This window comes from Panthera leo, chromosome D2 (genome assembly GCF_018350215.1).
Source record: "Panthera leo isolate Ple1 chromosome D2, P.leo_Ple1_pat1.1, whole genome shotgun sequence".
Classification (NCBI taxonomy): domain Eukaryota; kingdom Metazoa; phylum Chordata; class Mammalia; order Carnivora; family Felidae; genus Panthera; species Panthera leo.
In genome coordinates this window covers 23,823,514-23,847,816 of record NC_056689.1, presented here as the reverse complement: position 1 = coordinate 23,847,816, position 24,303 = coordinate 23,823,514, and the positions used below count along the sequence as shown (strand labels likewise).

The following is a 24,303-nucleotide window of genomic DNA, read 5'->3' as shown; positions in this document are numbered from 1 at the left end:
GTACTGTTCTTGAGGACTACCTGAGTTTTTATTGGGCTACTTCATGCTCTACCACTTGGTCTGGATCCAAGGTTCTTGGTGGCACAAAATCCATTTAATTCCCAATCTACTCCCCAGAGACTTTCTGATGAGTGGATTCCTTGTGTCTCACACCCTTGAACTACCCAGTCTTTTAGACATAGGGGAATTTATCTACAGACAGTGATGGTTATCTGACCCAGTACAGGCATTGATTAAATGGTGACGCTCTCACCCAGCCCAGGGGTCATGACCTTTTCTTGGGTATTCTTTCTTCCAAATTGGGCAGAAGGTCCACCTTGTGATTTGTCTGAAAACCCTGTTAAAGTTTGTCTCTCTAGCTACTTCATCCTTTGACCCAGTGTTTGAAAATTTGTCAAAGCCAATTCCTGTAAAATAATAATGCCCCACTTAGTCTCTGATCTAGATGTAGGCTAGATTTCCAGAAACCATAGAAATAATTGGGAAGGGGAGTGGGGGAAATAAAACCTCAGAGCAACCAAAATAGCAGTCATTGAGGCCATGAGCTCAAGCCCATGTAGACTTGTAGGCTCAGTGTGTTAGCTGCCTGTTGCTGCTGTAACAAATCCCCCCCCCCCCCCCCGCCCCGACTTAGTAGTTTAAAACAGTGTAAATGTATTGTCTTACAATTTTGGAGATAAGAAGTTTGAAATGGGTCTCACTAGGCTAAGATCAAGGTGTCAGGAGGGCTATATTCCTTTGTGGGGGCTCATGGGGAGACTCCATTTGCTTTGCTTTTCCAGCTTCTAGCTTCCAGCTGCCTGGATTCCTTAGTTTACAGCCACCTTCCATCTTCAAAGCCAGCAATGGTTGGTTGAGTCTTCCTCATATCCAATCACTCCAACACTCCTGCTTCTCTCTTTCACTCACAAAGAATTTTGTGATTATATTGGGACCAACTCATAGTCCAGAATGATCTCCATATCTCAATGTCAGCTGAATTCCCCTTCCCATGTAACATAACACATCCAAGGATTCTAGGGATTCAGACATAAACATCTTTGGGGAGGGACATTATTCTGACTTGCACACCCAGGCTCAACTCCACACATCATTAGTCCATAGTAATACAAATATGGTTATTTGGTGTGTGAGCTGTTAAAAGCAGAGAGCACACTGTGAGTGACAGACAACTGTCTGCAATAGGAAATGAGAGCTGGGAGTCCAATGTCAAAAGAAGAGATTAAAACCGAAAATCAGCCCCAGAACCAGGAAATTGCAGGAGTCTGAGGTCATAGAGAATACAGAGACTTCTGTCTACTTCAGTGACTCCTTGGGGTGTTCTGTTTTATGGCACAAAACTTTAAACACTGTTCAAAATTGTGACCCTGAGTCATTAATAAAATGTTTAAAACTCAAGCAGCATACCACATTAAATTTTTTTTTGATATTTATTTATTTTTGAGAGAGAAAGAGAGAGAGGAAAAGACAGAGTACAAGTGGGGGAGGAGCAGAGAGAGAAAGACAGAGACACAGAATCTGAAGCAGGCTCCAGGCTATGAACTATCAGCACAGAGCCCAATGCGGGGCTAGAACCCACAAACCATGAGATCATGACCTGAGCTGAAGTCGGATGCTTAACTGACTGAGCCACCCAGGCACCCTGATACCACATTTTTTAAAAAAGGATTTAAACAATGAAATCATAAAACATCCAGCAGAAATCTAATGAATATTCACTGACTTCCGAATGAGAAAGGATTTTCTAAGCAGGAAAATGAAGGAAGAAATAAAAAAAGAAAAAGGAACCATATTTTAATATAAATAGATGTTAATATTTACACATTAAAACCACATTATTTAATTACACATTGTAAACAAATTAAAAGGTAAGGAGCAAGTTGTGAAAATTATTTGTCAGAAATAGTATAGTCAGTAATCTTAACAGAATTCACACAAATCCATGAGAAAAATATTAAGCCCACAAGAAAAAAAATGGGCATATTTTATGTAGAAAATATTAGTGGCAAATTAGTATATTAAAATGTTTAAATTTAATGGTAGTAAAAAGTCAAAGAGTTATGACAGTTTTAACTTATCGAATTAACAGTGATTTTTAAAAAAATGATAATGTTTAATGTTGGTAAGGGTGTTGTAAATTAACACTCTTTTACGTTGCTGGGGATATATAAATGATACAAATCTTTTGGAAGGCAGTTTGACTGTATGTATGAAGAGCCTACAGATATATTTTGACATATGAATTCCACTTACAGGTATTTATTCAAGAGAAATAAAAATAGACACAAAGATTTTGCAAAAAAGATGCCATACTTATTTATAATAAAAACAACAGATTTACCCAATGAAAGTAATAGTTAAGTGATGATTACAGATGATGGTCAGACAGAGCCATTAAAACATATTTTCAAAGAATGTTTAATGATATAGAAAACATTAAGTGAATTGTGACATTTAAAAACACTTCAGCATACATTTTATGCAGAATAAGATGAGAAAAATTACAGCAAATGTTAATAGAGTTATGGATTTGTGATTAACTTTTGCCTTATTTTTTCTTTCCCAAATTTATAAGCTTTTGAAAATAAGCATGTGTTTAGTTTCATGCTTAGAATGTATTGTTTTGTTTTTAACAATCAAAAGTAGAGAGGGCATGTAGTACACTTTAGAAAGATTTTTATATAAAATTGTTGAATGGTTTGGGTGTTTGAAACTTCATTTGTGTAAACAATTCACCTACATGCAGTCCTGTCTCCCAAGATGGTGGATAAGACACTGATGTACTTTGGATATACTGACTTATTTTAATGAAAAATAAAACTCTAAATTCATATAATTGGTTAAGTGTTTGGCTTATCAGAGCATTTTCCAAAGTGTGTTTCAGGAAACTGGAGTGTTTTAAGTTGCCCTGGGAGAAAAAGTATTTGGAGTTCAAATGAAATTGGGAAATCCTGTATACTGTTTTCTCTTCTTGGAGAGTCACAATTTACATTTTCAAGGGTCTGAAAATTCCTAAAATAATGAATCTGCACAATTGTTTTGAAGTATGGTTGATATACAATGTTACATTAATTTTAGGTGTATAACATAGTGATTCAGCACTCTATACGTTATGCTGTGTTCACCATAAGAGTAGCTACCATCTGTCACCTTACAATGTTATTGTAATATCACTGATTGTATTCCCTATGCTGTGCCTTTCGTTCCTGTGCCTTATTCATTCCATGGAAACTTGCTCAGTTTTGTTTCAACCAGAGTTTCCCAAAGTGGTACTCTTCTGAATTCTACTAACGCCTATTAACATCTCCTTCCAAATCATGTTTCAGGTATGTTACACACTTGAAAAAATCACGGGTTTAAGAAAAGCTCACCTGACTCACTTTTGCTCACAGTTTTGTAGACTGTGAACTAGAAGATGTGAGTACAGTTTCAATGAACTTTTCTAGAACTGTCAGGAAAATTCTATTTGGAAGGATAATAAGGTATGATTGGGCAAACTTGAAGCTTTATGTGATGGTTATATGCTTGGGAAGACTTCAAGCTCTCTCTTTTAAGTTTATTTACTTATTTTGAGAGAGAGAGAGAGAGCACGCACATGCGTGGGGGAGGGGCAAAGACAGAGGGAGAGAGGAATTCTAAGCAGGATCTGCACTGGCAGTGCAGAGCCCTACACAGAACTCAAACTCACGAACCAGACTTCACAGACTGAGCCATCCAGGTGCCCCCTCAAGCTCTCTTGCATGCTGCAAGATTCCCCTCTCCCACATCCCACATCCCTTCACCAGTCCCAAGCAGTGAAAAGCTGCCAGCCTCAAGTACTCTGAGTTGCTGAAGGTTTTCAGGTTTTCCTTTCCAAGCACACTATGCCCAAAGGGGATGGGACTTTCCAGGCACGAAGCCTGAAGGAGAACACTTCTCCAACTTCCTGCTCCAGATTGCAGAATACTGTGCAGTCCCATAGTTACACCTGGTACCTCTGGATGAGATGATAGGGTCCATTGCTAGAAAGTAAGCCTTACGTTAGAAGATAAAGAGGATGCGTGGGGCCACCAGAGAATGGTGCAAATGAGTTCTTATATCTTTCAGCAAGTGGCCTGTGAGTGCCTTCTCTCTCTCCAGTCTTTTACCCTCTTCCCACAAGGTCTATTTCATCCTTTTGAACCCGTGGGCTTTTCCTTAAGGTGCAGGATGCCAGGCAATGTGCTGTTCTTGGAGCTGAGGGAGCCATGCTGTGATCTTCAGGTCCACCCAAAACACTGTCTTTGGCTCATATTGACATTCTTAAACAGCACTCATTAAGCGTCCTGTTATGTCCCCAGAATCTCTGACCCTTTTATCTGGCTTCCCCAGAGTCTCAGGAAAAAGTGGAAGTAAGTAAGCAGGAGGTGAGAAACCTATGCCATCCTGCTTAGCTTCACAGATCCCCATGACACTAGGGTAAGCTGGGAGCTCCATGATCATCCCATCTCATCTCATGTAGGTATCTAGGCTTTGGAGGAGAGAGGAGCATTCAGAGAGGCCTCTAGATCCACATTTGCCACTGCAATCACAGTAACTCTGCTTTTGAATATATTAAGGCAAGATTTAGTTTGAAAACAGATCCCTGCTGCTAAAAGAAAAAGCTGAAGGCAATGGATCTAGTCCAGCTTCATGCATGAATCTCTCTGTATCGAGTAATCATGTAGCTTCTTCCTACAGCCCTCCAGTGATGGGGAGCTCATTACCATTCCATATTTGGTCGTATAGTATATGAAACAGAAATCTGATTCCCTGAGACTCCTACCCATTTGTCTCAGTTCTGCTTTTTGGAGACAGATGGAAATAGTTTAAACCAATTTCTAGCTTTAAGCTCTACCAGGGAAGGGACTTTGTCAATTTTGATTTTTGGTGCGTCTCTGGAATAATTTCTGGCATTCAGGGAGACCTTATTAAGTGATTAATAAGTAAATAGATGCATGAGTACCCTTATGTATCTGTTGTAAGATTACCATATGACTTGCATCTTAAAAATGACATACCTAAGGGCTCATGTGATGACAACTTCCCTATCCCTTCTTAGTCAGTGTCCTCTCTATCAAAGAAGTCTAGGATAGAGTAGCAATATGCTAAGGATCTTTGGGTATGGGGCAAGGAGACTTGGGATTTAACTTACTCTGCTCTGTGCTTCTGAAAAAAGCTAAAACAGGCACTGTATAAAGGCAACTTGACAATCATGAAGAAAGCTACCAGCCTCGTGTTAGGGAATAAAGTATGACCCAGACATGAGGGTCATGCTTATGTATCCTCATCATTGATGGCCACCAATGTAATAGGCTTGAGAGGCACTGGAAAACCCCACCAGTTCCCATGATAAGGTGAGAAACTTCACCATTAGCAAGCCATTCCTTTGGATAAAGTACTTATCTTTCTTCTAAGCGTAAACATTAGTCATATTGAGTTGCCAGCATCTTAGAGTGAATTAACTGACTGGGTTGTTTTCTTTAAGGATAAAAGTCCTTTGAGATGCTGACTTCTGGGGGGAGGAAGAACTGAGTATCAGAGAGAGAAGGGGACAGGCAAGTTAGCTGGAGGGTGAAAGAAGTACATTTTGTTACACTTGATACATGCGTAGGCTCCATGCAAGCTGCCCTGTTTAGAAAAGGCTATTTGGGGGATGGTGTTGGTCTGGCTCCATGGAAACCCTTTGAAACTGCAGACAACCCCCACCCGCTATTGTGAGTTTTCCATATGAATATGATGCCACAGGACCAATGCACTCAAACATTTTGGAAGAGAGGTGCTAGATATGTTTAAATGACAATCAGGCCGGTGGGGAAGATGTCCAAGCTTGCCTGAGACTATCCTCTCACCACAGAAGGGAAAAACCAATCCCTGGCAAGCACGAGGCTGATTATCAGCCGTGTGATGAAGTGTTACTTCCTGTGCAGGACATTCACAATTCTTGAGAAATTCTTTCCCAATCAGAGTGAATGACAGTTTTAGAAAATGAAGGCCTTTGTTTTTTTCCTCTAAGCATGCGCTCCCTCCTTTACTTCCCTTCCCCCAAATCATATACTTATCCCAGAGAAAAGATTTGATTTTGGATTGTGTGCCCACATGGGGTGGTGGGGAGTTTAAAAAATGTAATTTTTCTGCCCTAACTGAACTTGAATTGCCCATACAGACATCTCTTTCATAGTCCTTGCAGCCAAATGTTGCTTTTTGTTCCTTTTCAGATAATGCAACTAATATCATTATCCATGTGGGGGTGTGTTTACTATTCTGAGATCACATTAGCATTACTCATTTAACGATCTGCAATGTTTTGAAACTAGTGTGTCTCACCATATCCCAGAGTGGGATTTTTTTGTCTACTGATGTTTGATTGATAAGGACCGCCCCTGACCATGACCTTTAAAGATGTGCAGTCCGTAGGGTGTGGGATTGAGGCTCAAGGAGGCAAAGGCCACCCTATCAGCAGGATCACTGTTGACTCCTGCTCAGCAAATGACAGTGCACACTCTGTAGCAGGTTGGATGCTCTCTGAACTGGCGGAAGGCCCAGGAAGCTGCTCTGAGCTGCCCAGACAGAGCAACCAAGACTGAAACTGGAGCTGTCAAAGGTGGCTGCTTGAGTTTTCCATTCTGGCTGATTAGAAGGATAATGAGGCACTGTGTTCATTTATCGATCACACATGGAAAAAAATGCCTGTTTTATAGCAGGCTCTGGGCACAAGGGTGAGGGTAATGACTGGTAAGACATCACCTTTACCCCAAAGGAGTTTTCAGTCTAGCAGAGAGACAGACAGATAAACAAGTGTGGTAGATACCTTACAAAGATAGACTGTGCAGACCAGAGAAAGTACTCCGCTCTCTAAGGAGGGGGTGGGGAAGGAGGTGGTTAGAGAAGACAAGAGAGAGAGAATGCATAGGCTGGGCCTCCAAGAGTAAATAGGCACTTGCCTAGGCAGCAATGAGGTACACATGCAATATATATAAGTGTATATATATATATATATATATATATATATATATATATACATATCTATATATATGTATATATATATACATTTGCAAATAAGTTGAACAGCATGATGCTTTGGGGGAACTTCTAAAAGTTTGACGGCTAGGGTCTAAGTTGGAGGGAGGAAAGGGAGAAGATTAGAGATGAAATATGGGGGCAAGGTGAAAAAGCCCCTTGCAGACTGTGCAAAGGGGTTTTTATTCTACCCTGTAAGCAATGGAAGCCACTGGCTAGACATTAAGTAATGTAGTGACTTAACAGACCTTCATTTTAGAACGGTCACTTGGGTAACCAAGAGGAGAATAGGTCTGAAAGACTCAGGAAAACCAGCTGAGAGGCTATCAAAATAATTCACAGAAGACATGAGAGATGAAGCTGAGGCAGTGACAGTGAAAGGGTTAGAGAAGGGGTAGAGAAGTTTTTGAAAGCTGGAATCCCCAAGACTTGATGGCTGTGTGGTAGAAGGAGCGGTTGGGAGGTGAAGGAAGATGAGAGAGCCGAGTCAACACCCAGGGTTCTGGTTTGAGTGACCAGAAATGACATGGGGAGGAGAGAGTGTAAGAGAACTAGCTCAGTTTTGTGCCTCCTCAATTTGAGACGCTTGTGGGCTGCCCAAGTGGAGAGGCCCAGCATGCACTTGCTTAAGTGGGTTTGATGCTCAAGAAAATAGGTCAGAGGTGAGGAAGAAAACATGAAAGTTGTTTACATGTAGGTGGTTAAAACCATGGCTGAGAATGGCCATGTTCTATGAGAAGGACCAAAAGTCAGGGACAGATCTTTGGACTCATCAACTGGAAGAAGTGGGCAAAGAAAAAGGGGCCAGAAAGGGAAACTATGGAAGAGAAGGAAGGCGAGCTGGATACAAGAAGGCAGGGAAGAGAGTTTTGAAATGAAGACATGATCCACAATGTCAGACACTTGGGGGAGGCCAGTGAGGTGTGGACAGGGGAAGCCTGCTGGAGAAGGCCATCAGTGGTGTTGAGGTAGAGTGGCTACAGTGGGGCACCAGGCAAGGAGGACAAGATGTGGTGGAAGAGCAAGTGGGAGGTGAGTAAATGGAGACTGTGAGTGTTGACAATGCATGTGAAAGGCTTGCCTATGAAAAGGAGAGACCTTCGCCAAAATATTTGGAACTACTGATTTTTGTCTGCAAGTTATTTCACAAGCGAAAAGGCTAGGGCAGCTGGATGGGAGGAGAAAGACTTAAAGGTGAACATTTAAACCACTGAGCACTTTCCACTGTGTTCTTGGCCCTGGGCTGGCTCCTTTGCCATCATAATCCTGAGTATTTTTCTTTCATCTCGTCTTTCATTTTCTTCCATGTTTTCCGCTGCTGCTCCCCTCCCCATCTCTGCTGAAACTGGACTTGCTCCCTGAGGGCGTTCCAGATCCAGATGCAACCAGAGAAGTCCAAGACTTTTACAGGGGTAAAAATAATAATAATAAGTGTTGAACAGTAATAAGTCATGTAATTAAACCCTAATAAGCCATTAAAGAAGAACCTAGGCAAGAATTCTGTCAGAGTGGAAACGAGGGTATAGCCCCGACACGCCAGAGGGTCAGGGTGGTGAATGTGTGTCCCAGGAGGTGATGGTGCCCTGTACCCATCACACAGAGGTTGCCTGCCCTGTGTTGTTATTAACAGCATATCCTAAACCTGCCTCTTCTACTTGTATAATTGTGGAGTCGTAATCACCTATTTCAAAGAACTGGGAGCCTCAGACAACTGAAAAATCAAGACACAGATTGACAAGAACACAGAAGACACACCTTCCTGAGTGCAGAGGTGGTGAACTGAAAGAAGTAACGGGTGGAACAACCGTCAGGGTTTCCAACTTCTCTAACTTGGAAGGAGTCATTAGGTGAATAAATAGCACACTCCCACTCAACCCAGCAGAAGCCAGAATGACCCAGTGGGTAGATTGGGAGAAGTAATAGAAGTTGTTAAGTGTTCCCATGTCAAGTTTTTAATAGAGTTCAGGATCCAGCGGGGCCCTAGACAGTGTGTGAAGTAGGCCAAATTTAGTTCCTCCCATGGCTCCTTCCACCATTCTCTCTCCCTCCTACACAACGGTTTCTATATTATAAGCTCAGAGGAAGTACCAAGCACTGGACCAAGCATATTGAACATATTCACTCATTTGTATCTTACAGCCATCTACTTGGATAGCTACTATTACCACTCCCATTTTATAAATGAAGAAACTGAAGTTTGTGGGATTAAGTAACTTGATCAGGACACATTGTTAGGTGATCCAGATGTATCTACGTTCCTTATGTCCGTGCTTTTAGTCACTTAGCAATAAGACTATAGCCAAGATATCATCTTTGAGTTTTGTCCTCTGTTGGGTATTTCCTCTTAAAGTATTACTACTCCTCCCAAAGATTTCTGGTACTGGACATAGCTTCAGGAATCTCTAATCTGACATAAGTCACTTCCTGCTTTGATATATAATGCATTCATGAAAACATATGAAAATCAAAAGGATGGATATCAAATAATAGACTTAGATATTAGTTTAAGGGGTGGAAGGACTCCCAGAGATTTAAAAAATAATTATAAAAATGCAACTATGCCTTGCCTTCTAGATACTATATTTGACACCACACATCCATATTCACTGTGCTGTTTAATTTGTTCTTTTTCTTCATAACTGAACATATAATCAACCTATCTTTCATTGAACATCTAATTGAGACCAAAGACTGGCCACTTTTAGCATATCTAATCATTTCTATTTTTGTCCTAATTTTATTAAACTGATGAGACCTCTCTGCTTATTTTTACTAATATCAGCATTTTCTTTTTCTGTTTCCCACTCATTTTTATAAATGAATATTTGAATAATCAGACAATTGCATGAACCTTCCATTACTAAGATGGTACCACTGTAAAAACTGAAGAGTTACACAGCTCCGTGACAGGAAAATTCCCAGTGTTGTTTTGTCAGCTAATGAATGAGCATCTGAACGCAGCATGTGGAAAACAATTCAGGGGTAGGAGTGTCTAAGATATTGAAAGTGTGGGCAGTATGATCGTTAAACATATGACAGTCAAGGACTATAAATAGATCAGTTTAGTGAATGTTTAAGGAGGGTCTACTGTGTTCTTTGCCTTGTGCTAGGCCTGTGGACACTAAGAATGACCTGTAGCCCATGAGACTTTTGAATGGGCCCATTTATTGGAGTGATATTTGGGATTAAGAAGGATGGCATCAAGTTTTTTTGGCCAGACTTCACAGGTGGCCATTGCACAGGGGTTCAGCTCACATTTATTAAGATATATTAGGTTCTGGGAATTAGTCCAATGGCTAAGGACAGAGAGACATAGTGATGTGCCCTAAGGAGCTTCCAGACCAGTGTGGATACAAACAGACAAACAGATAATTCCTTTATAATTCAGTTAATGTGTATAAACAGGATACTATGGGAATATAGGGAAGGACTCCCAGTCGATCCTGAAAATTTGGAGAATGCTTCTTGGAAGATTCCTAAAGAATAGGTAGGAATTAGCAAAGTATGGAGAAATAGAAAGGGTGATTTAGATAGAATGAACAACAAAAGCAAAAATGTAGACAAACGTTTGGGGCTGCAGTTCTGAATCTCTGTGAGACAGAGTGGGAGTCAAGGTTGAAGGGTTACAGAAGGACAAAGGCATGCTAAATACTACATGAAAAAAGTCTCAAATCATCATATCTGGAACTGGAATGTGTACAAATGGCTCCTCAGCCATTATTTATTGCTGAAATACTGGAGTAATTTTGATTTTCCCTCAAATGTAACTAAAACCACCTTCCTACTCTAATGATGGGCTAACTTGGGAACTCTTTGAGTTCTCTGATAAAATAAAAACAGAAAAATACCACCATCTGGAAGCACTATTAACCCCTTGAAAATAACGATGCACAAACTAGATTTCTAATTAGGCTCCAAAAAATGAAGTTAATTTATCCATAGGCATAATCCTATCACAGGAGTAAGATCCACCAAGCCAACCAGATATGATTTTTAAACAGATTTATTCCTCTAGGATGGGAGAAGTAGATTATAGTAATCCTGGTGTGATCTCCAGAGGCCTTTTATATGAGGGCAGTATCCACCTCAGTCCTTTTCAAAACACACGAGCTGTACTTGTAACTGCATAAACCCTCTGCCCAGAGTAACCTGACCTCCCTCCCAAGACCACCCAGCAGACCACCTCCTGTTAGCACTCTCCATCTCACTGCTCCTCATCCAACTTTTCTGGTTTTTCACAGCTCGGCTCCCCAAATGTATTACTTCTTACTTTTATTTTTAATAGCTTCATTAAGATATACTTCCCATACCACACAATTCACCCAATTAAAGCCACTTCAGTGGCATCTAGTGTATCCACAGAGTTGTATGTCCATCACCACTATCAATTTTAGGACATTTCACCACCCAAAAAGAAAAACCACACTCCTTAGCTGTCCGTTACGCTCCAACCTCCTGTGCCCCTCAGCTCCAGACAACCACTAATCAACTTTCTGTCTGTATAGATTTGCCTGTTCCAGACACTTCATACACATGGAATCACACAATATGTGGTCCTTTGTGACTGGCTCCTTTCACTGCTTACCTATCATTTAATGACCTGACCTCAGAACCTTGTCCTTGGATACTGTATGAGTATCTTCCTCTTGGCTTCATCTACCACCAGTTAGAACCATGTACCACTGGTTAGAATCAGATGTGCCTGACTATTCTGGTAGCCTCGTGGTTGGCTTGGGGAGCATCCTGGAGCTATGACCAACCCTTTCTCTTGGCACACCAGAGAATGAAGAGAATATCTGGAAAAGGTAACTTCCCCACTTCACTGGCTAAGAGGTTGCAAGTACCCTTGGAGTACCCAAAGAAATGATATTACAGATTATAACAATTTACTGGACATAAAGCACTATGATTCACTGAGTTCCCTTGCAGATCATCATTTCAGTTAGACCTGTGAATCCTCTTTACTCATTTATCTGCATTTATCTGGAAAATGCTTTGTCATCACAAAGGCGGAAATCTTGTTTATACTATCCGCAGTCAGGAGAAACAATTTTCTTTTGGTGTCACATTATTTCTTTTTAGGAAGGCATTGACTTCACAGGTTGTGATGCCCATGGTGTTGCGAATTATCTTGAAATATTTCAGCCTCTCTAGTTCCTTGAGTTGGCCAGGAAATAACAGCAGTGAGTAGACATGAGGGACCTTATGATGGGATTGTGAGTTCAGACACCCCCAGTGTTGGGCTTGTGCAAAAAGGAAACCAAGAGGAGGAACTATTCATCAGTACCCATCCTCACCCACGCGTCTATAATTACCAACAACGGTTGCAGTGCAACCCCAAAACATAAACATGGTGAGCTGGCTGAAGCCCAGGGCTCTATTTATAGCCTCCATGGACCTACTAATAGCCTTAACCCCCTCCTTGAAACAAACCCCCAAATTGGGAGCAAGGGGCAAAGGGGTAGTCTCTGTTGTGAGGTGAAGTGATGACTTATATTTCCAGTTCAACATGGTCCATGTATGAATGGCCATTGAAAATATCTAGCCGTTCTGAGAGAGGCATATCTCAAAAATAAACTTCTTTTTTTTTTTTTTTCTGGGAAGGCCAGACAAGAACACAGAGCCAAAGGATTTCCAACTCAGACTTCAAAATTATAGGGTTTAATTGGGAGGTGTGACAGGGGCGCGTCATCGTTGCTTGGATGTTTGACCTGAACTGTGTTTGTTCAGGCAAGACAGGAAGTGGTCATGAAGTGTGACATAGTGGAAAGAGCAGGGGCTAGGGAGTCAGGCAGCTCCACATTTAGCTGGGTAACCTTGAACAAGTTTCCTGGTCTCTCTGAACTTTATTTTTCTCCTCTGTAAAATGGGAACACTAAAAATATCTACCTCATGGGGAGCTGCTAGAATCATATGAGACATATACAGATCCTCACATGGGATTTTTTATGAACAAATCATTAGGGATGCCTTATCATAAATCAGGATTTCTGAAAGATTTGGCTGATACAACTCACAGTGGGTAATTCTGTCGTGTCTTTGGGATGGCCTATATTATATATTTTTTTAAGTTATAAAGAATTAAAAGATATTTTTAGAGATTCTTCTCCTAGATAGATCCTACAAACCTATTTTGGAAAGTTGAAAATAATTTAGCTTTCTGTACATTATGTATTTTCAATATTCAAAGATAATATCTATTTATATAGCATAGTTGCAAATTCCATTTCTTGCACATTTTAATAAGGAACAACCCATTTGATGGGATTGTTAAGTGACATCGTATCTATTTTAATATTCAGGAAAACAAAGCATAGAAATTCTATATTGAGGTAAAATTTTATTTAATCTTAAAGAGGATCAGAGAGGTTATTGCAACCATCCCCTCCTCCACTCATCTACAACATCCCTGAGACATGGGCACCCAACTTCTGCTTGAACCCTTCAAAAACCAGGGATCCCGGGGTGCCTGGGTGGCTCATTTGGTTAAGCGGCCTACTTTGGCTCAGGTCATGATCTCGCAGTTTGTGAGTTCAAGCCCTGCATTGGCTTCTATGCTGACAGCTCAGAGCCTGGAGCCTGCTTCGGATTCTGTGTCTCCCTCTCTCTCTGCCCCTCCCCTCCTCATGCTCTGTATCTCTCAGTCTCTCACAAAATGAATAAACATTAGAAAAAACAAAACAAAACAAAACTTAAAACTAGAGGCCCAGAGGCAATTCAGTCCATTTTGAGGATCACTGATTACAGTTAAGAAGTTATTCCTTCTATTGAGCCCAGTTTGATCTCTCTTACTCTCATTCATTGGTCCTGTTTATCCAGTAAGGAAACAAAACAAAACAAAACAAAACAAAACAAAACAAAACAAACGCCTTCCTCTACATGATGGGCATGATGGCCCTCAAACTTTGGAAGAAAGAGACCAGGGTTCTTCAAGTCTTCTCTCCAGGCAAACATTCTTAGCTCTCTCACAGAGCTGCAAGAAAAGTGCAGATGTCTTGCTCAGTTAAATTCCTTTTTTGGGGGTTGGTTTGTTCGTTTATCTATTTATTTATTTATGAGCATTATCAGCCATTCCTCTTCTTTCTCTCTGTTTCAAGCTGCCTTGACTCTCCATATATGGACTAAATCCAAGTGTGTAAACTAAATGCAATAACATTTTCTTCTCTGTCCCTCAGGTAGGCTGGACCACTCTCATCCCTAAGTTTGCTGGTGAATGTTGGGGAACACAGATCTCATCTGCTTCTATGTTAAACCAAGCTAAAAGTGGTTTGGGGGTAAGTCTGGGTGTGCCCATGCTTGTCAGTGCATCCACACACACACTTGTGTAGGGCATTCCAAAGTCAAAAAGAAATTGTTAGTTATCCTGCTTTGGGTTTCTATGTAAGTATAGATGATTATCCATTTGCCCTTGGGGACATCATACACATTTGTATGTAAACTTATAAAATCTCTAGCCACAAAATCCTATATAATAGTCCTTGCACCAAGACCAAAATGATATTTACTTGATAATAGTTCTTGTAAGATGATCTTGACATGATGATAATAATAGTAATAATAACAATAGCAGCAATGATACTCATAGTTTACTTGCTAACTTACTTGCTTAGCTTGCTAACTCTTAGGCACCATGCTAAAAACACCTATCTTCATAATAGGAAAAATTATGTGATAGATGTTATTACCCTATTTACAGATGAGGAAAATCAAGTTCTCAAATGTTGAAGTAACCTTGCCCAGGGTCCCCAGATGAGTACTTGATGACTGTCACTGTCAGGATCACAGCCACGGTTGTTGAAGTCCAAAGTCCCAGCAGCTGGATTCCAAGTCGCTTGCTATTTAGTGACTTAAAGTCATGGTTCTCAGACAGGAAAAGCAGGAGGAACGCTACAAGGACTCTCTAAAGCATGGACTCAGGGTGTGTCAATACCACACGTAGCTGGAACCGAGACAAAGGCACCAGGGCAGAGGCTGGGCAGCCCTCCAGGACCACCAGAGGCTCCCTGACACAGGTGTGAGGGATGCAGCCCAGAGGATGAGCCCAGAAAGGGCTCAGGGAGGAAAGGATCAAGGGAAGGGATTTTTCTATTTGCCCAGAGCAAAGAGTTGCATACACCATGGCTGGGCTCCACAGCCAACATCAGCATACACACGATAGCGGTATACATTACAGACCACGGAGGGGGCAAATGTAATTCCTTTTCATCTGGCGTTTGAAGTCTCATTTACCCATGTCCATTGGAAAGATTAGCACGTACCTGGTCTGCTGCAATATTGTGGCTTTGCAAATTGGGCTCGAAACAACATTTAGGGAATTAAATCATACTTAAAATGAACTAGGATAGCTGGTTCCTTAAGGACATTAATTATAACAACATATAACAATACAAAATAATAATAATGACTGTTATTATAATATATATATTATATATATAATATATATATTATATTTACTTACTGGATAATTATATATATATAATATATAATAATAAGCCACTGTTAATTATTCGGTAAAGTGAAGAATTATTATGAAATCATTCCCAAATTCCTTTTTGAAACCCAAGTTATCAACTTGAGGTGTCAGATCACGTCTTGTTCACATCCCCTACTGTCTCAAATATGGTAGAAATAATATTCAAGCAATGAGGCACAGGGACTCCTATGATAATCATTTATATTTTGATGCCTTTTCTGTTTTCAACCTTTATCATGTACATTCCCATATCTGATGTGAATTGAGTTGTTCAATAGGTGGAGTGTTTTGCAGTGTATGAAACTGCTCCCTATCACCACCCCCTGTTAACAGAGAAGGAAAAATGAGACTTGGAGAGAAGTAGCTTAGCCAAGGTCACCAGCCAGAAAATAGTGAAGTCAAGATTTTAACCCATGTCACTTAAAATGTAGCATATCGTGCAACTTCTAAAGCCAAACAATAGATGATTTTTGAGCAATTTCGAGGGAAATGGTAACTGACACTTAAAGATACTATGTCTCTTAGCAACCACAGAAGTTTCATGAAGTTCATTTGATTTATAGCAAGATTCACACCCGGAAGCAGGCCGCTAGCATTAGACTGTTGCCCTGCCCAAGTTCCCAGAGGCCGTTGTGCAACACAGCACATTCGCTGTTTCTGAGTAGAGAGAAAAGAGATGACTAATGGGCATGTCATCAACCAGAAATGGATAGAAAAATTCTTGCCCTTTCCCTGATACTGAGTGAACCAGTGCAATCAACCACTAGAACCCTAGTTCACAACCCCAAAGGGAGGAGTGACATGAATTTCAGATGCTTTCTCTTAAAACCTCTTGCACCCAGGAACTGTCCTATTCTAAATAATCTGCCCTTTTCTGTGCAGCTAGAAAAAAAGCATTGCTTGCTAATCCAGGAAAAGAAGTTTGGACAGTGAAGCATGACCCTGGTCTTCCCCCCTCTGCCGATGTATCTGTTGTACACTTCTTTGTTTGCATATTTATTCATTTATCTTTGTACAAACACAGAAAACACCACAAAGACAATTTCTCCTAAAGAGAAAAACTACAAGTGTATATTCTCACCATCCTAATTCCTCAATCAGTTTCAATTCTGGAATCTTCAGCAGATGTGATCATGTACACGTGACCTTCTATAGATGCAAGATGGAGGTTGGCTTTTGTGTTTCACTTAGTGTTAGGATGAAAACAATCTTCAAGCTCTGAGCAAACTTTCTAATACCTTTCCACTGATCCTTAAAACATAACAATGATGTGGGACAATTGTAGCTTGTATTAATATAGAAGTTAAAGTTACAAACATAAGAACTTGGGGAGAACAGAAGATCTAACTGGGTGAGACTACTCACTTCACTATGGGGACCTAGCCCTATAGCTAAGGGACAGATGGCCCTGTCTGCTCTGCACTAGCAGATTACAGTACAGGCACGGGGTCATTCACAAACAGAGTCCTATATGCAACAAAAGCACACTGAGTGATCAACGTTTTAGCCTTGTGTCAGGGGCAGCGATGCACACAGGTAATACCAACACGTGGAAGACATATTTTTCTATTCTCGGGAAGTTCAGATTCTAACTGTGAGGACACATGTTGAAAAAATCATTTCAATGCAGTAGAGAACAGAGTAGAGAGGGCTCTGGGCCTTTAGAGAAGGGAGTAGTGACCAGAGGCTCTAAGAAGTCTCTCCAGAGAGGGAGGCCTTGGAGGAATTGGTGTGAATACAGGCATGTTTGCTATTCTAGGAATATTTTCCCCAGACAACACACCTCCTCATCTTTTCCCTCTTTTATTATCTCCCCATTTGTATCTCCTCTCTGCCTCTCTCCCCAGGCTTCCCATTCTCTGTTGGGGAAAGATGGCTTCCTTTGCAGACTGGTGGAAATAGTAGTCTAAATGTTGCTATGGCCTGCCTAACATGGTGTTTTCTCTGGCATCTACTCTCTCTGGGGGCCAATTAAGTTGTCGTCGTCGTCGTCGTTGTTGTTGTTTGTAAATCCTTCCTCCTCCAGTTCGTGTTTGCTTCGAGCTGTATGTAAAGCAAAGACACAGATTGTGTGGTTACAATGCTTAAGGAATCCAAGTGGTTGGTGCTGTCCACTGTAAGATGAATGTAAAATTGCCACTATATATATATATATATATATATATATATATATATATATATCCAAAGCTGCAAATTGATTGCTCTTTGCCTAAAAGGCATTCTACCTCCAGAGGTCAGAGAAGGGGAACTTAAAAAAATTTTTTTTAAATGTTTATTTATTTTTGAGAGAGAGAGAGAGAGAGAGAAAGAGCACAGTGCGGGAGGGGCAGAGAGAGAGGGAGACACAGAATCCGAAGCAGGCTCCAGGCTCTGAGCTGTCAGCACAGAGCCCAATGCAGGGCTCGAACTCAAAAACTGTGAGAACATGACCTGAGCTGAAGTTGGATGCTCAACCAACTGAGCCACCCAGGTGCCCCAAGAAGCGGAACTTTTAATATCTGACATGGCTCAGGAAGGATGTACAATCCATGGTCCAGATCTATGACCTCCAGCTAGGACACAACTCTCCTGAAGGCACCCAGGCAACACCTCATTCTCCTGTAAAGCAGTGCACAGATCACCCAGTTGTCTAGTAAGTCAGCAAAGCCTAGAGAGTCGACTACAGAAATGTTCTGCTAATGCCTCTGTAGTCATCTCTCAGGGCCTATGGATCCATTAACACCTCACATGAACTGATGCTTGAAGGTCCTTCATTCCATTATCTCTTTCTTTGATGGCTCCTCCCTGCCAACCCAAGAATAAGTTTGGTTTTACATATCTAAAGGGTTCCTTCCACTAGCAACCAGGAGTGCAGGATAGCTCATTACTGCTAAGATGCAACTATCTTCTAGAGAGAGTGAGTCAGGTGGTGGCCCTGCAAATATTGCTATCTGCGCTCCACCCATCCTCCTACCCACTCTTCCTCAGAGACCCCTTTTCTTCTTTCTCAGAGACCCCTCACTATGCTGCTGAACTATAGAGACCTTGAATGTTAAATTCCCAAATGGAAAGGGGCTGCTGTCTTGCCACGCCTGGTTCCAGCTACCTCCAGATAGCTTCTCAGTTCCAGCCCGCTGCCTCAGACTCTGATCTCAGCTAGTTCTCCATCAGAGCTTTGGACAGAAAAAGACACAGACAAGATCTGATGGCTCCACGTGCCCTGCAAGTTGCTCTCTGCTTATGCTGGACCATGCTCCACATGTGAAAATGGGATGTGGGCCTCCATTGTTTCACAGTGTCATGAATTCTTTTTCTCCCCTTTTTATTGAAGTATATATAACATACAGTGTTTTGTTAGTTTTAGGTGTACAACATAGTGACTCAACAATTTTGTACATCACTCAGTGCTCTCCATAAGTGTAGTCACCATATTTTACCACACAATGTTATTACAATATGATCGACTATATTCCTTATGCTGTACTTTTTTATCTCCATGACTTATTTATCTTATAACTGGAAGTTTGTATCTCTTAATCCCCTTTATTTTTGTGCATTCCACCCCCAACAACTCCCCTCTGGCAACCACCAGTTTGTTCTCTATACTTAAGAGCATGGCTTTTGTTTGTTATTCTTTTAGATTGTACATATAAATGAAATCATATGGTATTTGTCTTTTGTTGTCTGACTGATTTCACTTAGCATAATATCGCCTAGGTCCATGCATGTTTTTGCAAGTGGCAAGATCTCATTATTTTTTATGGCTGAGTAATATTCCTGTGTGTGTGTGTGTGTGTGTGTGTGTGTGTGTGTGTGTATCACATCTTATTTATCCATTTATCTATTGATGGACACTTGGTCTGCTTCCATATCTTGGCTACTGTAAATAAAGCTGCAATAAACATAGGGGTACATAGATCTTTTCAAATTTGTGTTTTTGTTTTCTTTGGGTAAATAATAGTGGGATTGTTAGATCATTTGGCATTTCTATTTTTAATTTTTTAAGTAACCTCCATACTGTTTTTCACAGTGGCTGCACCAGCTTGCATTCCCACCAACAGTGCATGAGGGTTCCTTTTTCTCCACATCCTTGCCAACACTTGTTTCTCGTGTTTTTGAGTCTAGCCATTCTGACATTCGTGAGGCGATATCTCACTGTGATTTTGATTTGTATTTCCCTGATGAGTGATGTTGAGCATTTTTTCACGTGTCTATTGGCCATCTGTATGTCTTCTTTGGAAAAATGTTTATTCAGATCCTCTGCCCATTTTTAACTGTTTTTTTTTCTTTCTTTTTTTTTTTTTAGCATTGAGTTGTATAAAGTCTTTATATATTTTGGATATTAACCCCTTATCAGATATATCATTTACAAATATCTTCCTCCATTCAGTAGGTTACCTTTTTTGTTTTGTTGATGGTTTCCTTCACTGTGCAAAAGCTTTTTATTTTGGTATAGTCCCAATGGTTTATTTTTGTTTTTGTTTCCCTTGCCTGAGGAAACATATCTAGAAAAATGTTGCTAAGGCTAATGTCAAAGCGATTATTGCCTATGTTTTCGTCTAGGAGTTTTATGGTTTCAGGTCTTACATTTAGATCTTTAATCCATTTCATGTTTATTGTTGTGTATGGTATAAGAAAGGGGTCTAGTTTTATTCTTTTGCATGTTGCTGTCCAGTTTTCCCAGAACCACTTATTGACAAGACTATTTTCCTCATTGTATATTCTTGCCTCCTTTATTATAGATTAATTGACCATATAAAGTGTGGATTTATTTCTGGGGTCTCTGTTCTGTCCCACTGTTCTATGTGTCTGTTTCTGTTGCAGTGCCATATTGTTTTGATTACTGTAGTTTTGTAGTATATTTTCAAATCTGGGACTGTGATAACTCCAGTTTTGAAGATTGCCTTGATGCAATGTTATGAATTCTTTATGTGCATTCTGAGGGCCCACTTGAGTCCAGGCCTGTGTTAACACCTAAGAGAGACTCCCCAAATACCTCCCATTCAACAGGTAAATTTTGCATACTTTATTGAATTATTGAAATTACATTGTTTTTGTTGTTGTTGTTGTTGTTGTTGTTGTTGTTGTTGTGTGTGTGTGTGTGTGTGTTTTGGCTAGTGAGTCCTACTGTTATCCAGATGTAAGTCAGGGCATAAATAAAATAGCAGCTCAATAAATGCTAAATGAGAGAGAAAGACAGAGAGAGAATGAAATAACGCTGCAAGACAGGCACTAATATCCTGATGTGAAAGACAAGGTAACAAGATACCAGACACTTAGAAAATGTAATTCATTTGCAGTATGGCAAAGAGACTAGGAAAGTAGACCAGGCCCCAGGTATTTCCTGGCTTCATCACTTTCTAGTTATATGGTATTGGACAAGTTGCTTAATTGCTCTCAGCCTGCTTCCTCACCTGTAAAATCTATCCCATATGACTATGGATCAAACAAGATAATGCAAGCAGAAAAACTTTACTCGGTACATGTCACATTGTTAGAGATTAACAAACACTGCTGACCATTATTATTACAGAAGTTTGCAAAGTGAGTACGTGACGGAATGTTGACTGATTCCAAAACCTTTGGGCTGCATCTGTGAGGCCACGTGTGTGGCCATCCCTGTCCTTCCTCTCAGAGCAGAGTTCTAGGAAGTGGATGTGTCACTGCCTGCTGAATCACTCCTGAGACGGATCTGGCTACGAACAACATGTGCTTCCAGCTCTCCAGTTGCCTAGGTCTTGCCTCCTCCCAAGCTCAGGGGGCAGCTGAGGAAGTTCATGGGCCTTGCCACCAGGATGGCACAAGAGGGCTCCACAAGACCCACAGGGGGCTGCTCCCTGCCATTGCAGCAGAATTTCTGCCCCCAGGGGAGTATGTGGGGCAGGGAGGTGAGGGGCTGCATACAACCTAGTCCTTGGAAGGGGGAAATGGGAAGCCAACAGAACCACTTTGTAGCCAAACCACAATCCATGCAGAACTTCTATGGAAAAACTCAATGATGAGAATCTCTCAACCTGGAAAGATGGTGATTTAGATGGCCAAAAAATGTCAAACCTAAAAAAAACAAAAGCAAAAGGAATTGAGAAAAGAGTCGCAAACACAAGCCATACCACCAAATGGCACAGTATTGAGACTAGAGGGAAACCGTTTCAACCTCCACCACTTAAAGGCAAGATAAGGAAATGTCAAATTATGAAATGGGTAAGAAAGAAACAGTGAATCTATTGCTTATTAAAGGGCATAATTAAAATATATTCCTTGTTATTTACACCCTGCCTGTTTCCAAAGAAAGGATTTGAAGCTGCAGCTCAAAATGAAAACTGCTTTGGAAAAAACAAAATAAAGTTCTTGTTCCCAGACCACTCTGAAGTGTGAAGGATATTTCAATTGTTGTAGGTCTCCAGTATGCAGGGTCCCACACCCATAGATGCCAAGAAGCTAACTAAAGCTTGGTGAATACTTCCTCCAGTTTCATTTACAAACAAGGAAACTGAAGCCCAGGGAGGGGAAGGAATGTTCTAAGGAGGACAGTTAGTCAGTGGATCAATAACAGTCCAACTGGGCAAAGAGACACCACACAGAATTTCCACCACCAACAGAGGGAATTTCATGCAAGGAATTGGTTACACAGGTGATGGGGATGCGGAAAAGCCAAGAGGGGCTAGTGAGCAACCCAACAATACCAACAGCAGAAAGCCAATGACCCCAGTTGGAAGGAAAGGAAGGAGGAGGTGGAATTGTGAGAGCCTAGAGTCATTGTCCTGGCAGATGCTGGGAGACTTGTCCTGTGGGAACTGGTACCACCAACGTTAGAGACGGCAGCCTGGGATGCTGCCTGAGGCAGAGAGGAAGGTGGGGAAACACCCTGGCTTGCCCTCACTCCCACTGTCCAATCACCTTTCAATCCCTCCCATTGGTCAAACCCAGCAAGAAGCCAGGAGACATTGGGGATGACAGATGCCAAGACAGGGGAAGAACAAGGCTCAGTGACCATGCTGTCCACCATGAAATACTCATTTCTTTGGTGCCCCTGTAGGCAGTGCTGCTGTCCTGGCAGAACACATTAATCTCTTGCTAGCAAGCACGAGAGCTGCCTGTCATGTATAAACTATGGGGACTGTGCCACAGTTTGCCAGCGGGTGCACTCCTGATAAGTTTCCCGGTCGGAGCAAGGCTCACACACAAAGGAACGCCACTATCAATCCTTCTGAATAGTAATTAAAAAAAAATGTATTTGTTTGGATTTCCGTATTTTGAGTTGGTCTTCTTTTTCTTTATGATGGGGGACTTCCTGGAAATATAGGCATCCTAACATTTTTTTAAATATGAAATTTATTGTCAAATTGGTTTCCATACAACAGCCAGTGCTCAACAGGTGCTCTCAATGCCCATCACCCACCCTCCCCTCCCTCCCACCCCACCCCCCCATCAACCCTCAGTTTATTCTCAGTTTTTAAAAGTCTGTTATGTTTTGGCTCCCTCCCTCTCTAACCTTTTTTTTTTCCCCTTCCCCTCTCCCATGGTCTTCTGTTAAGTTTCTCAGGATCCACATAGAAGTGAAAACATATGGTATCTGTCTTTCTCTGTATGACTTATTTCACTTAGCATAACACTCTCCAATTCCATCCACGTTGCTACAAAAGGCCATATTTCATTCTTTCCCATTGCCACGTAGTACTCCATTGTGTATATAAACCACAATTTCTTTATCCATTCATCAGTTGATGGACATTTAGGCTCTTTCCACAATTTGGCTATTGTTGAAAGTGCTGCTATAAACGTTGGGGTACAAGTGCCCCTATGCATCAGCACTCCTGTATCCCTTGGGTAGATTCCTAGCAGTGTTATTGCTGGGTCATAAGGTAGATCTATTTTTAATTTTTTGAGGAACCTCCACACTGTTTTCCAGAGCTGCTACACCAGTTTGCATTCCCACCAACAGTGCAAGAGGGTTCCCATTTCTCCACATCCTCTCCAGCATCTATAGTCTCCTGATTTGTTCATTTTAGCCACTCTGACTGGCATGAGGTGGTATCTGAGTGTGGTTTTGATCTGTATTTCCCTGATGAGGAGTGATGTTGAGCATCTTCTCATGTGCCTGTTGACCATCAGGATGTCTTCTTTAGAGAAGTGTCTATTCATGTTTTCTTCCCATTTCTTCACTGGATTATTTGTTTTTCGGGTGTGGAGTTTGGTGAGTTCTTTATAGATTTTGGATACTAGCCCTTTGTCCGATATGTCATTTGCAAATATCTTTTCCCATTCCGTTGGTTGCCTTTTAGTTTTGTTGATTGTTTCCTTTGCAGTGCAGAAGCTTTTTATCTTCATGAGGTCCCAATAGTTCACTTTTGCTTTTAATTCCCTTGCCTTTGGGGATGTGTTAGGCATGCTAACATTTTAAGCTGAGAATGGAAGAATTGCCAGGAAGTGGTTTGTGGAGGTAAGGATGTTAGCCCCTTAAAATAGCCATCAGCTCCCCTAAGCTACCCCAAATAGACATACAGTTGCAGTAAAACCCTTGAACCATATGCAGCTTCAAGACAGGTTTCTAATCTCTACCTTGCAAGCTGATTATGGACCCTAAGATCTCTCTATACGGAAACCCCACAGCTGTGCTTATCAAGAGGTAGGGGCACATTTTGGAGTGTCGGACAACTTGCTCATCATGGGCACTGTCCAATCAGAAGGCTGGGATGATGCCAGAACATTGTCCCAAGACCTCTTGTGTGTCAGGAGTTAACCCTTTCAGTGCGGCATTTTCAAGGGAGCAGTGGTGGGTAGCAGGGGAGGAGGGAGGGCAGCAGCAATTTGCCCACTGATTCAGAAGCATCTCA

At 41.2% G+C, this 24,303-nt stretch overlaps 1 long non-coding RNA gene across 1 annotated transcript; it reads left to right on the top strand.

Annotated features, from left to right (window-relative positions):
- The first annotated feature begins 8,407 nt into the window (after positions 1 to 8,407).
- Positions 8,408 to 18,775, top strand: LOC122201911. The gene is made up of 3 exons (XR_006194373.1): positions 8,408 to 8,429; positions 14,193 to 14,291; positions 18,481 to 18,775. It is a non-coding gene; the product is annotated as an uncharacterized LOC122201911 (long non-coding RNA).
- Positions 18,776 to 24,303: the final 5,528 nt, after the last annotated feature.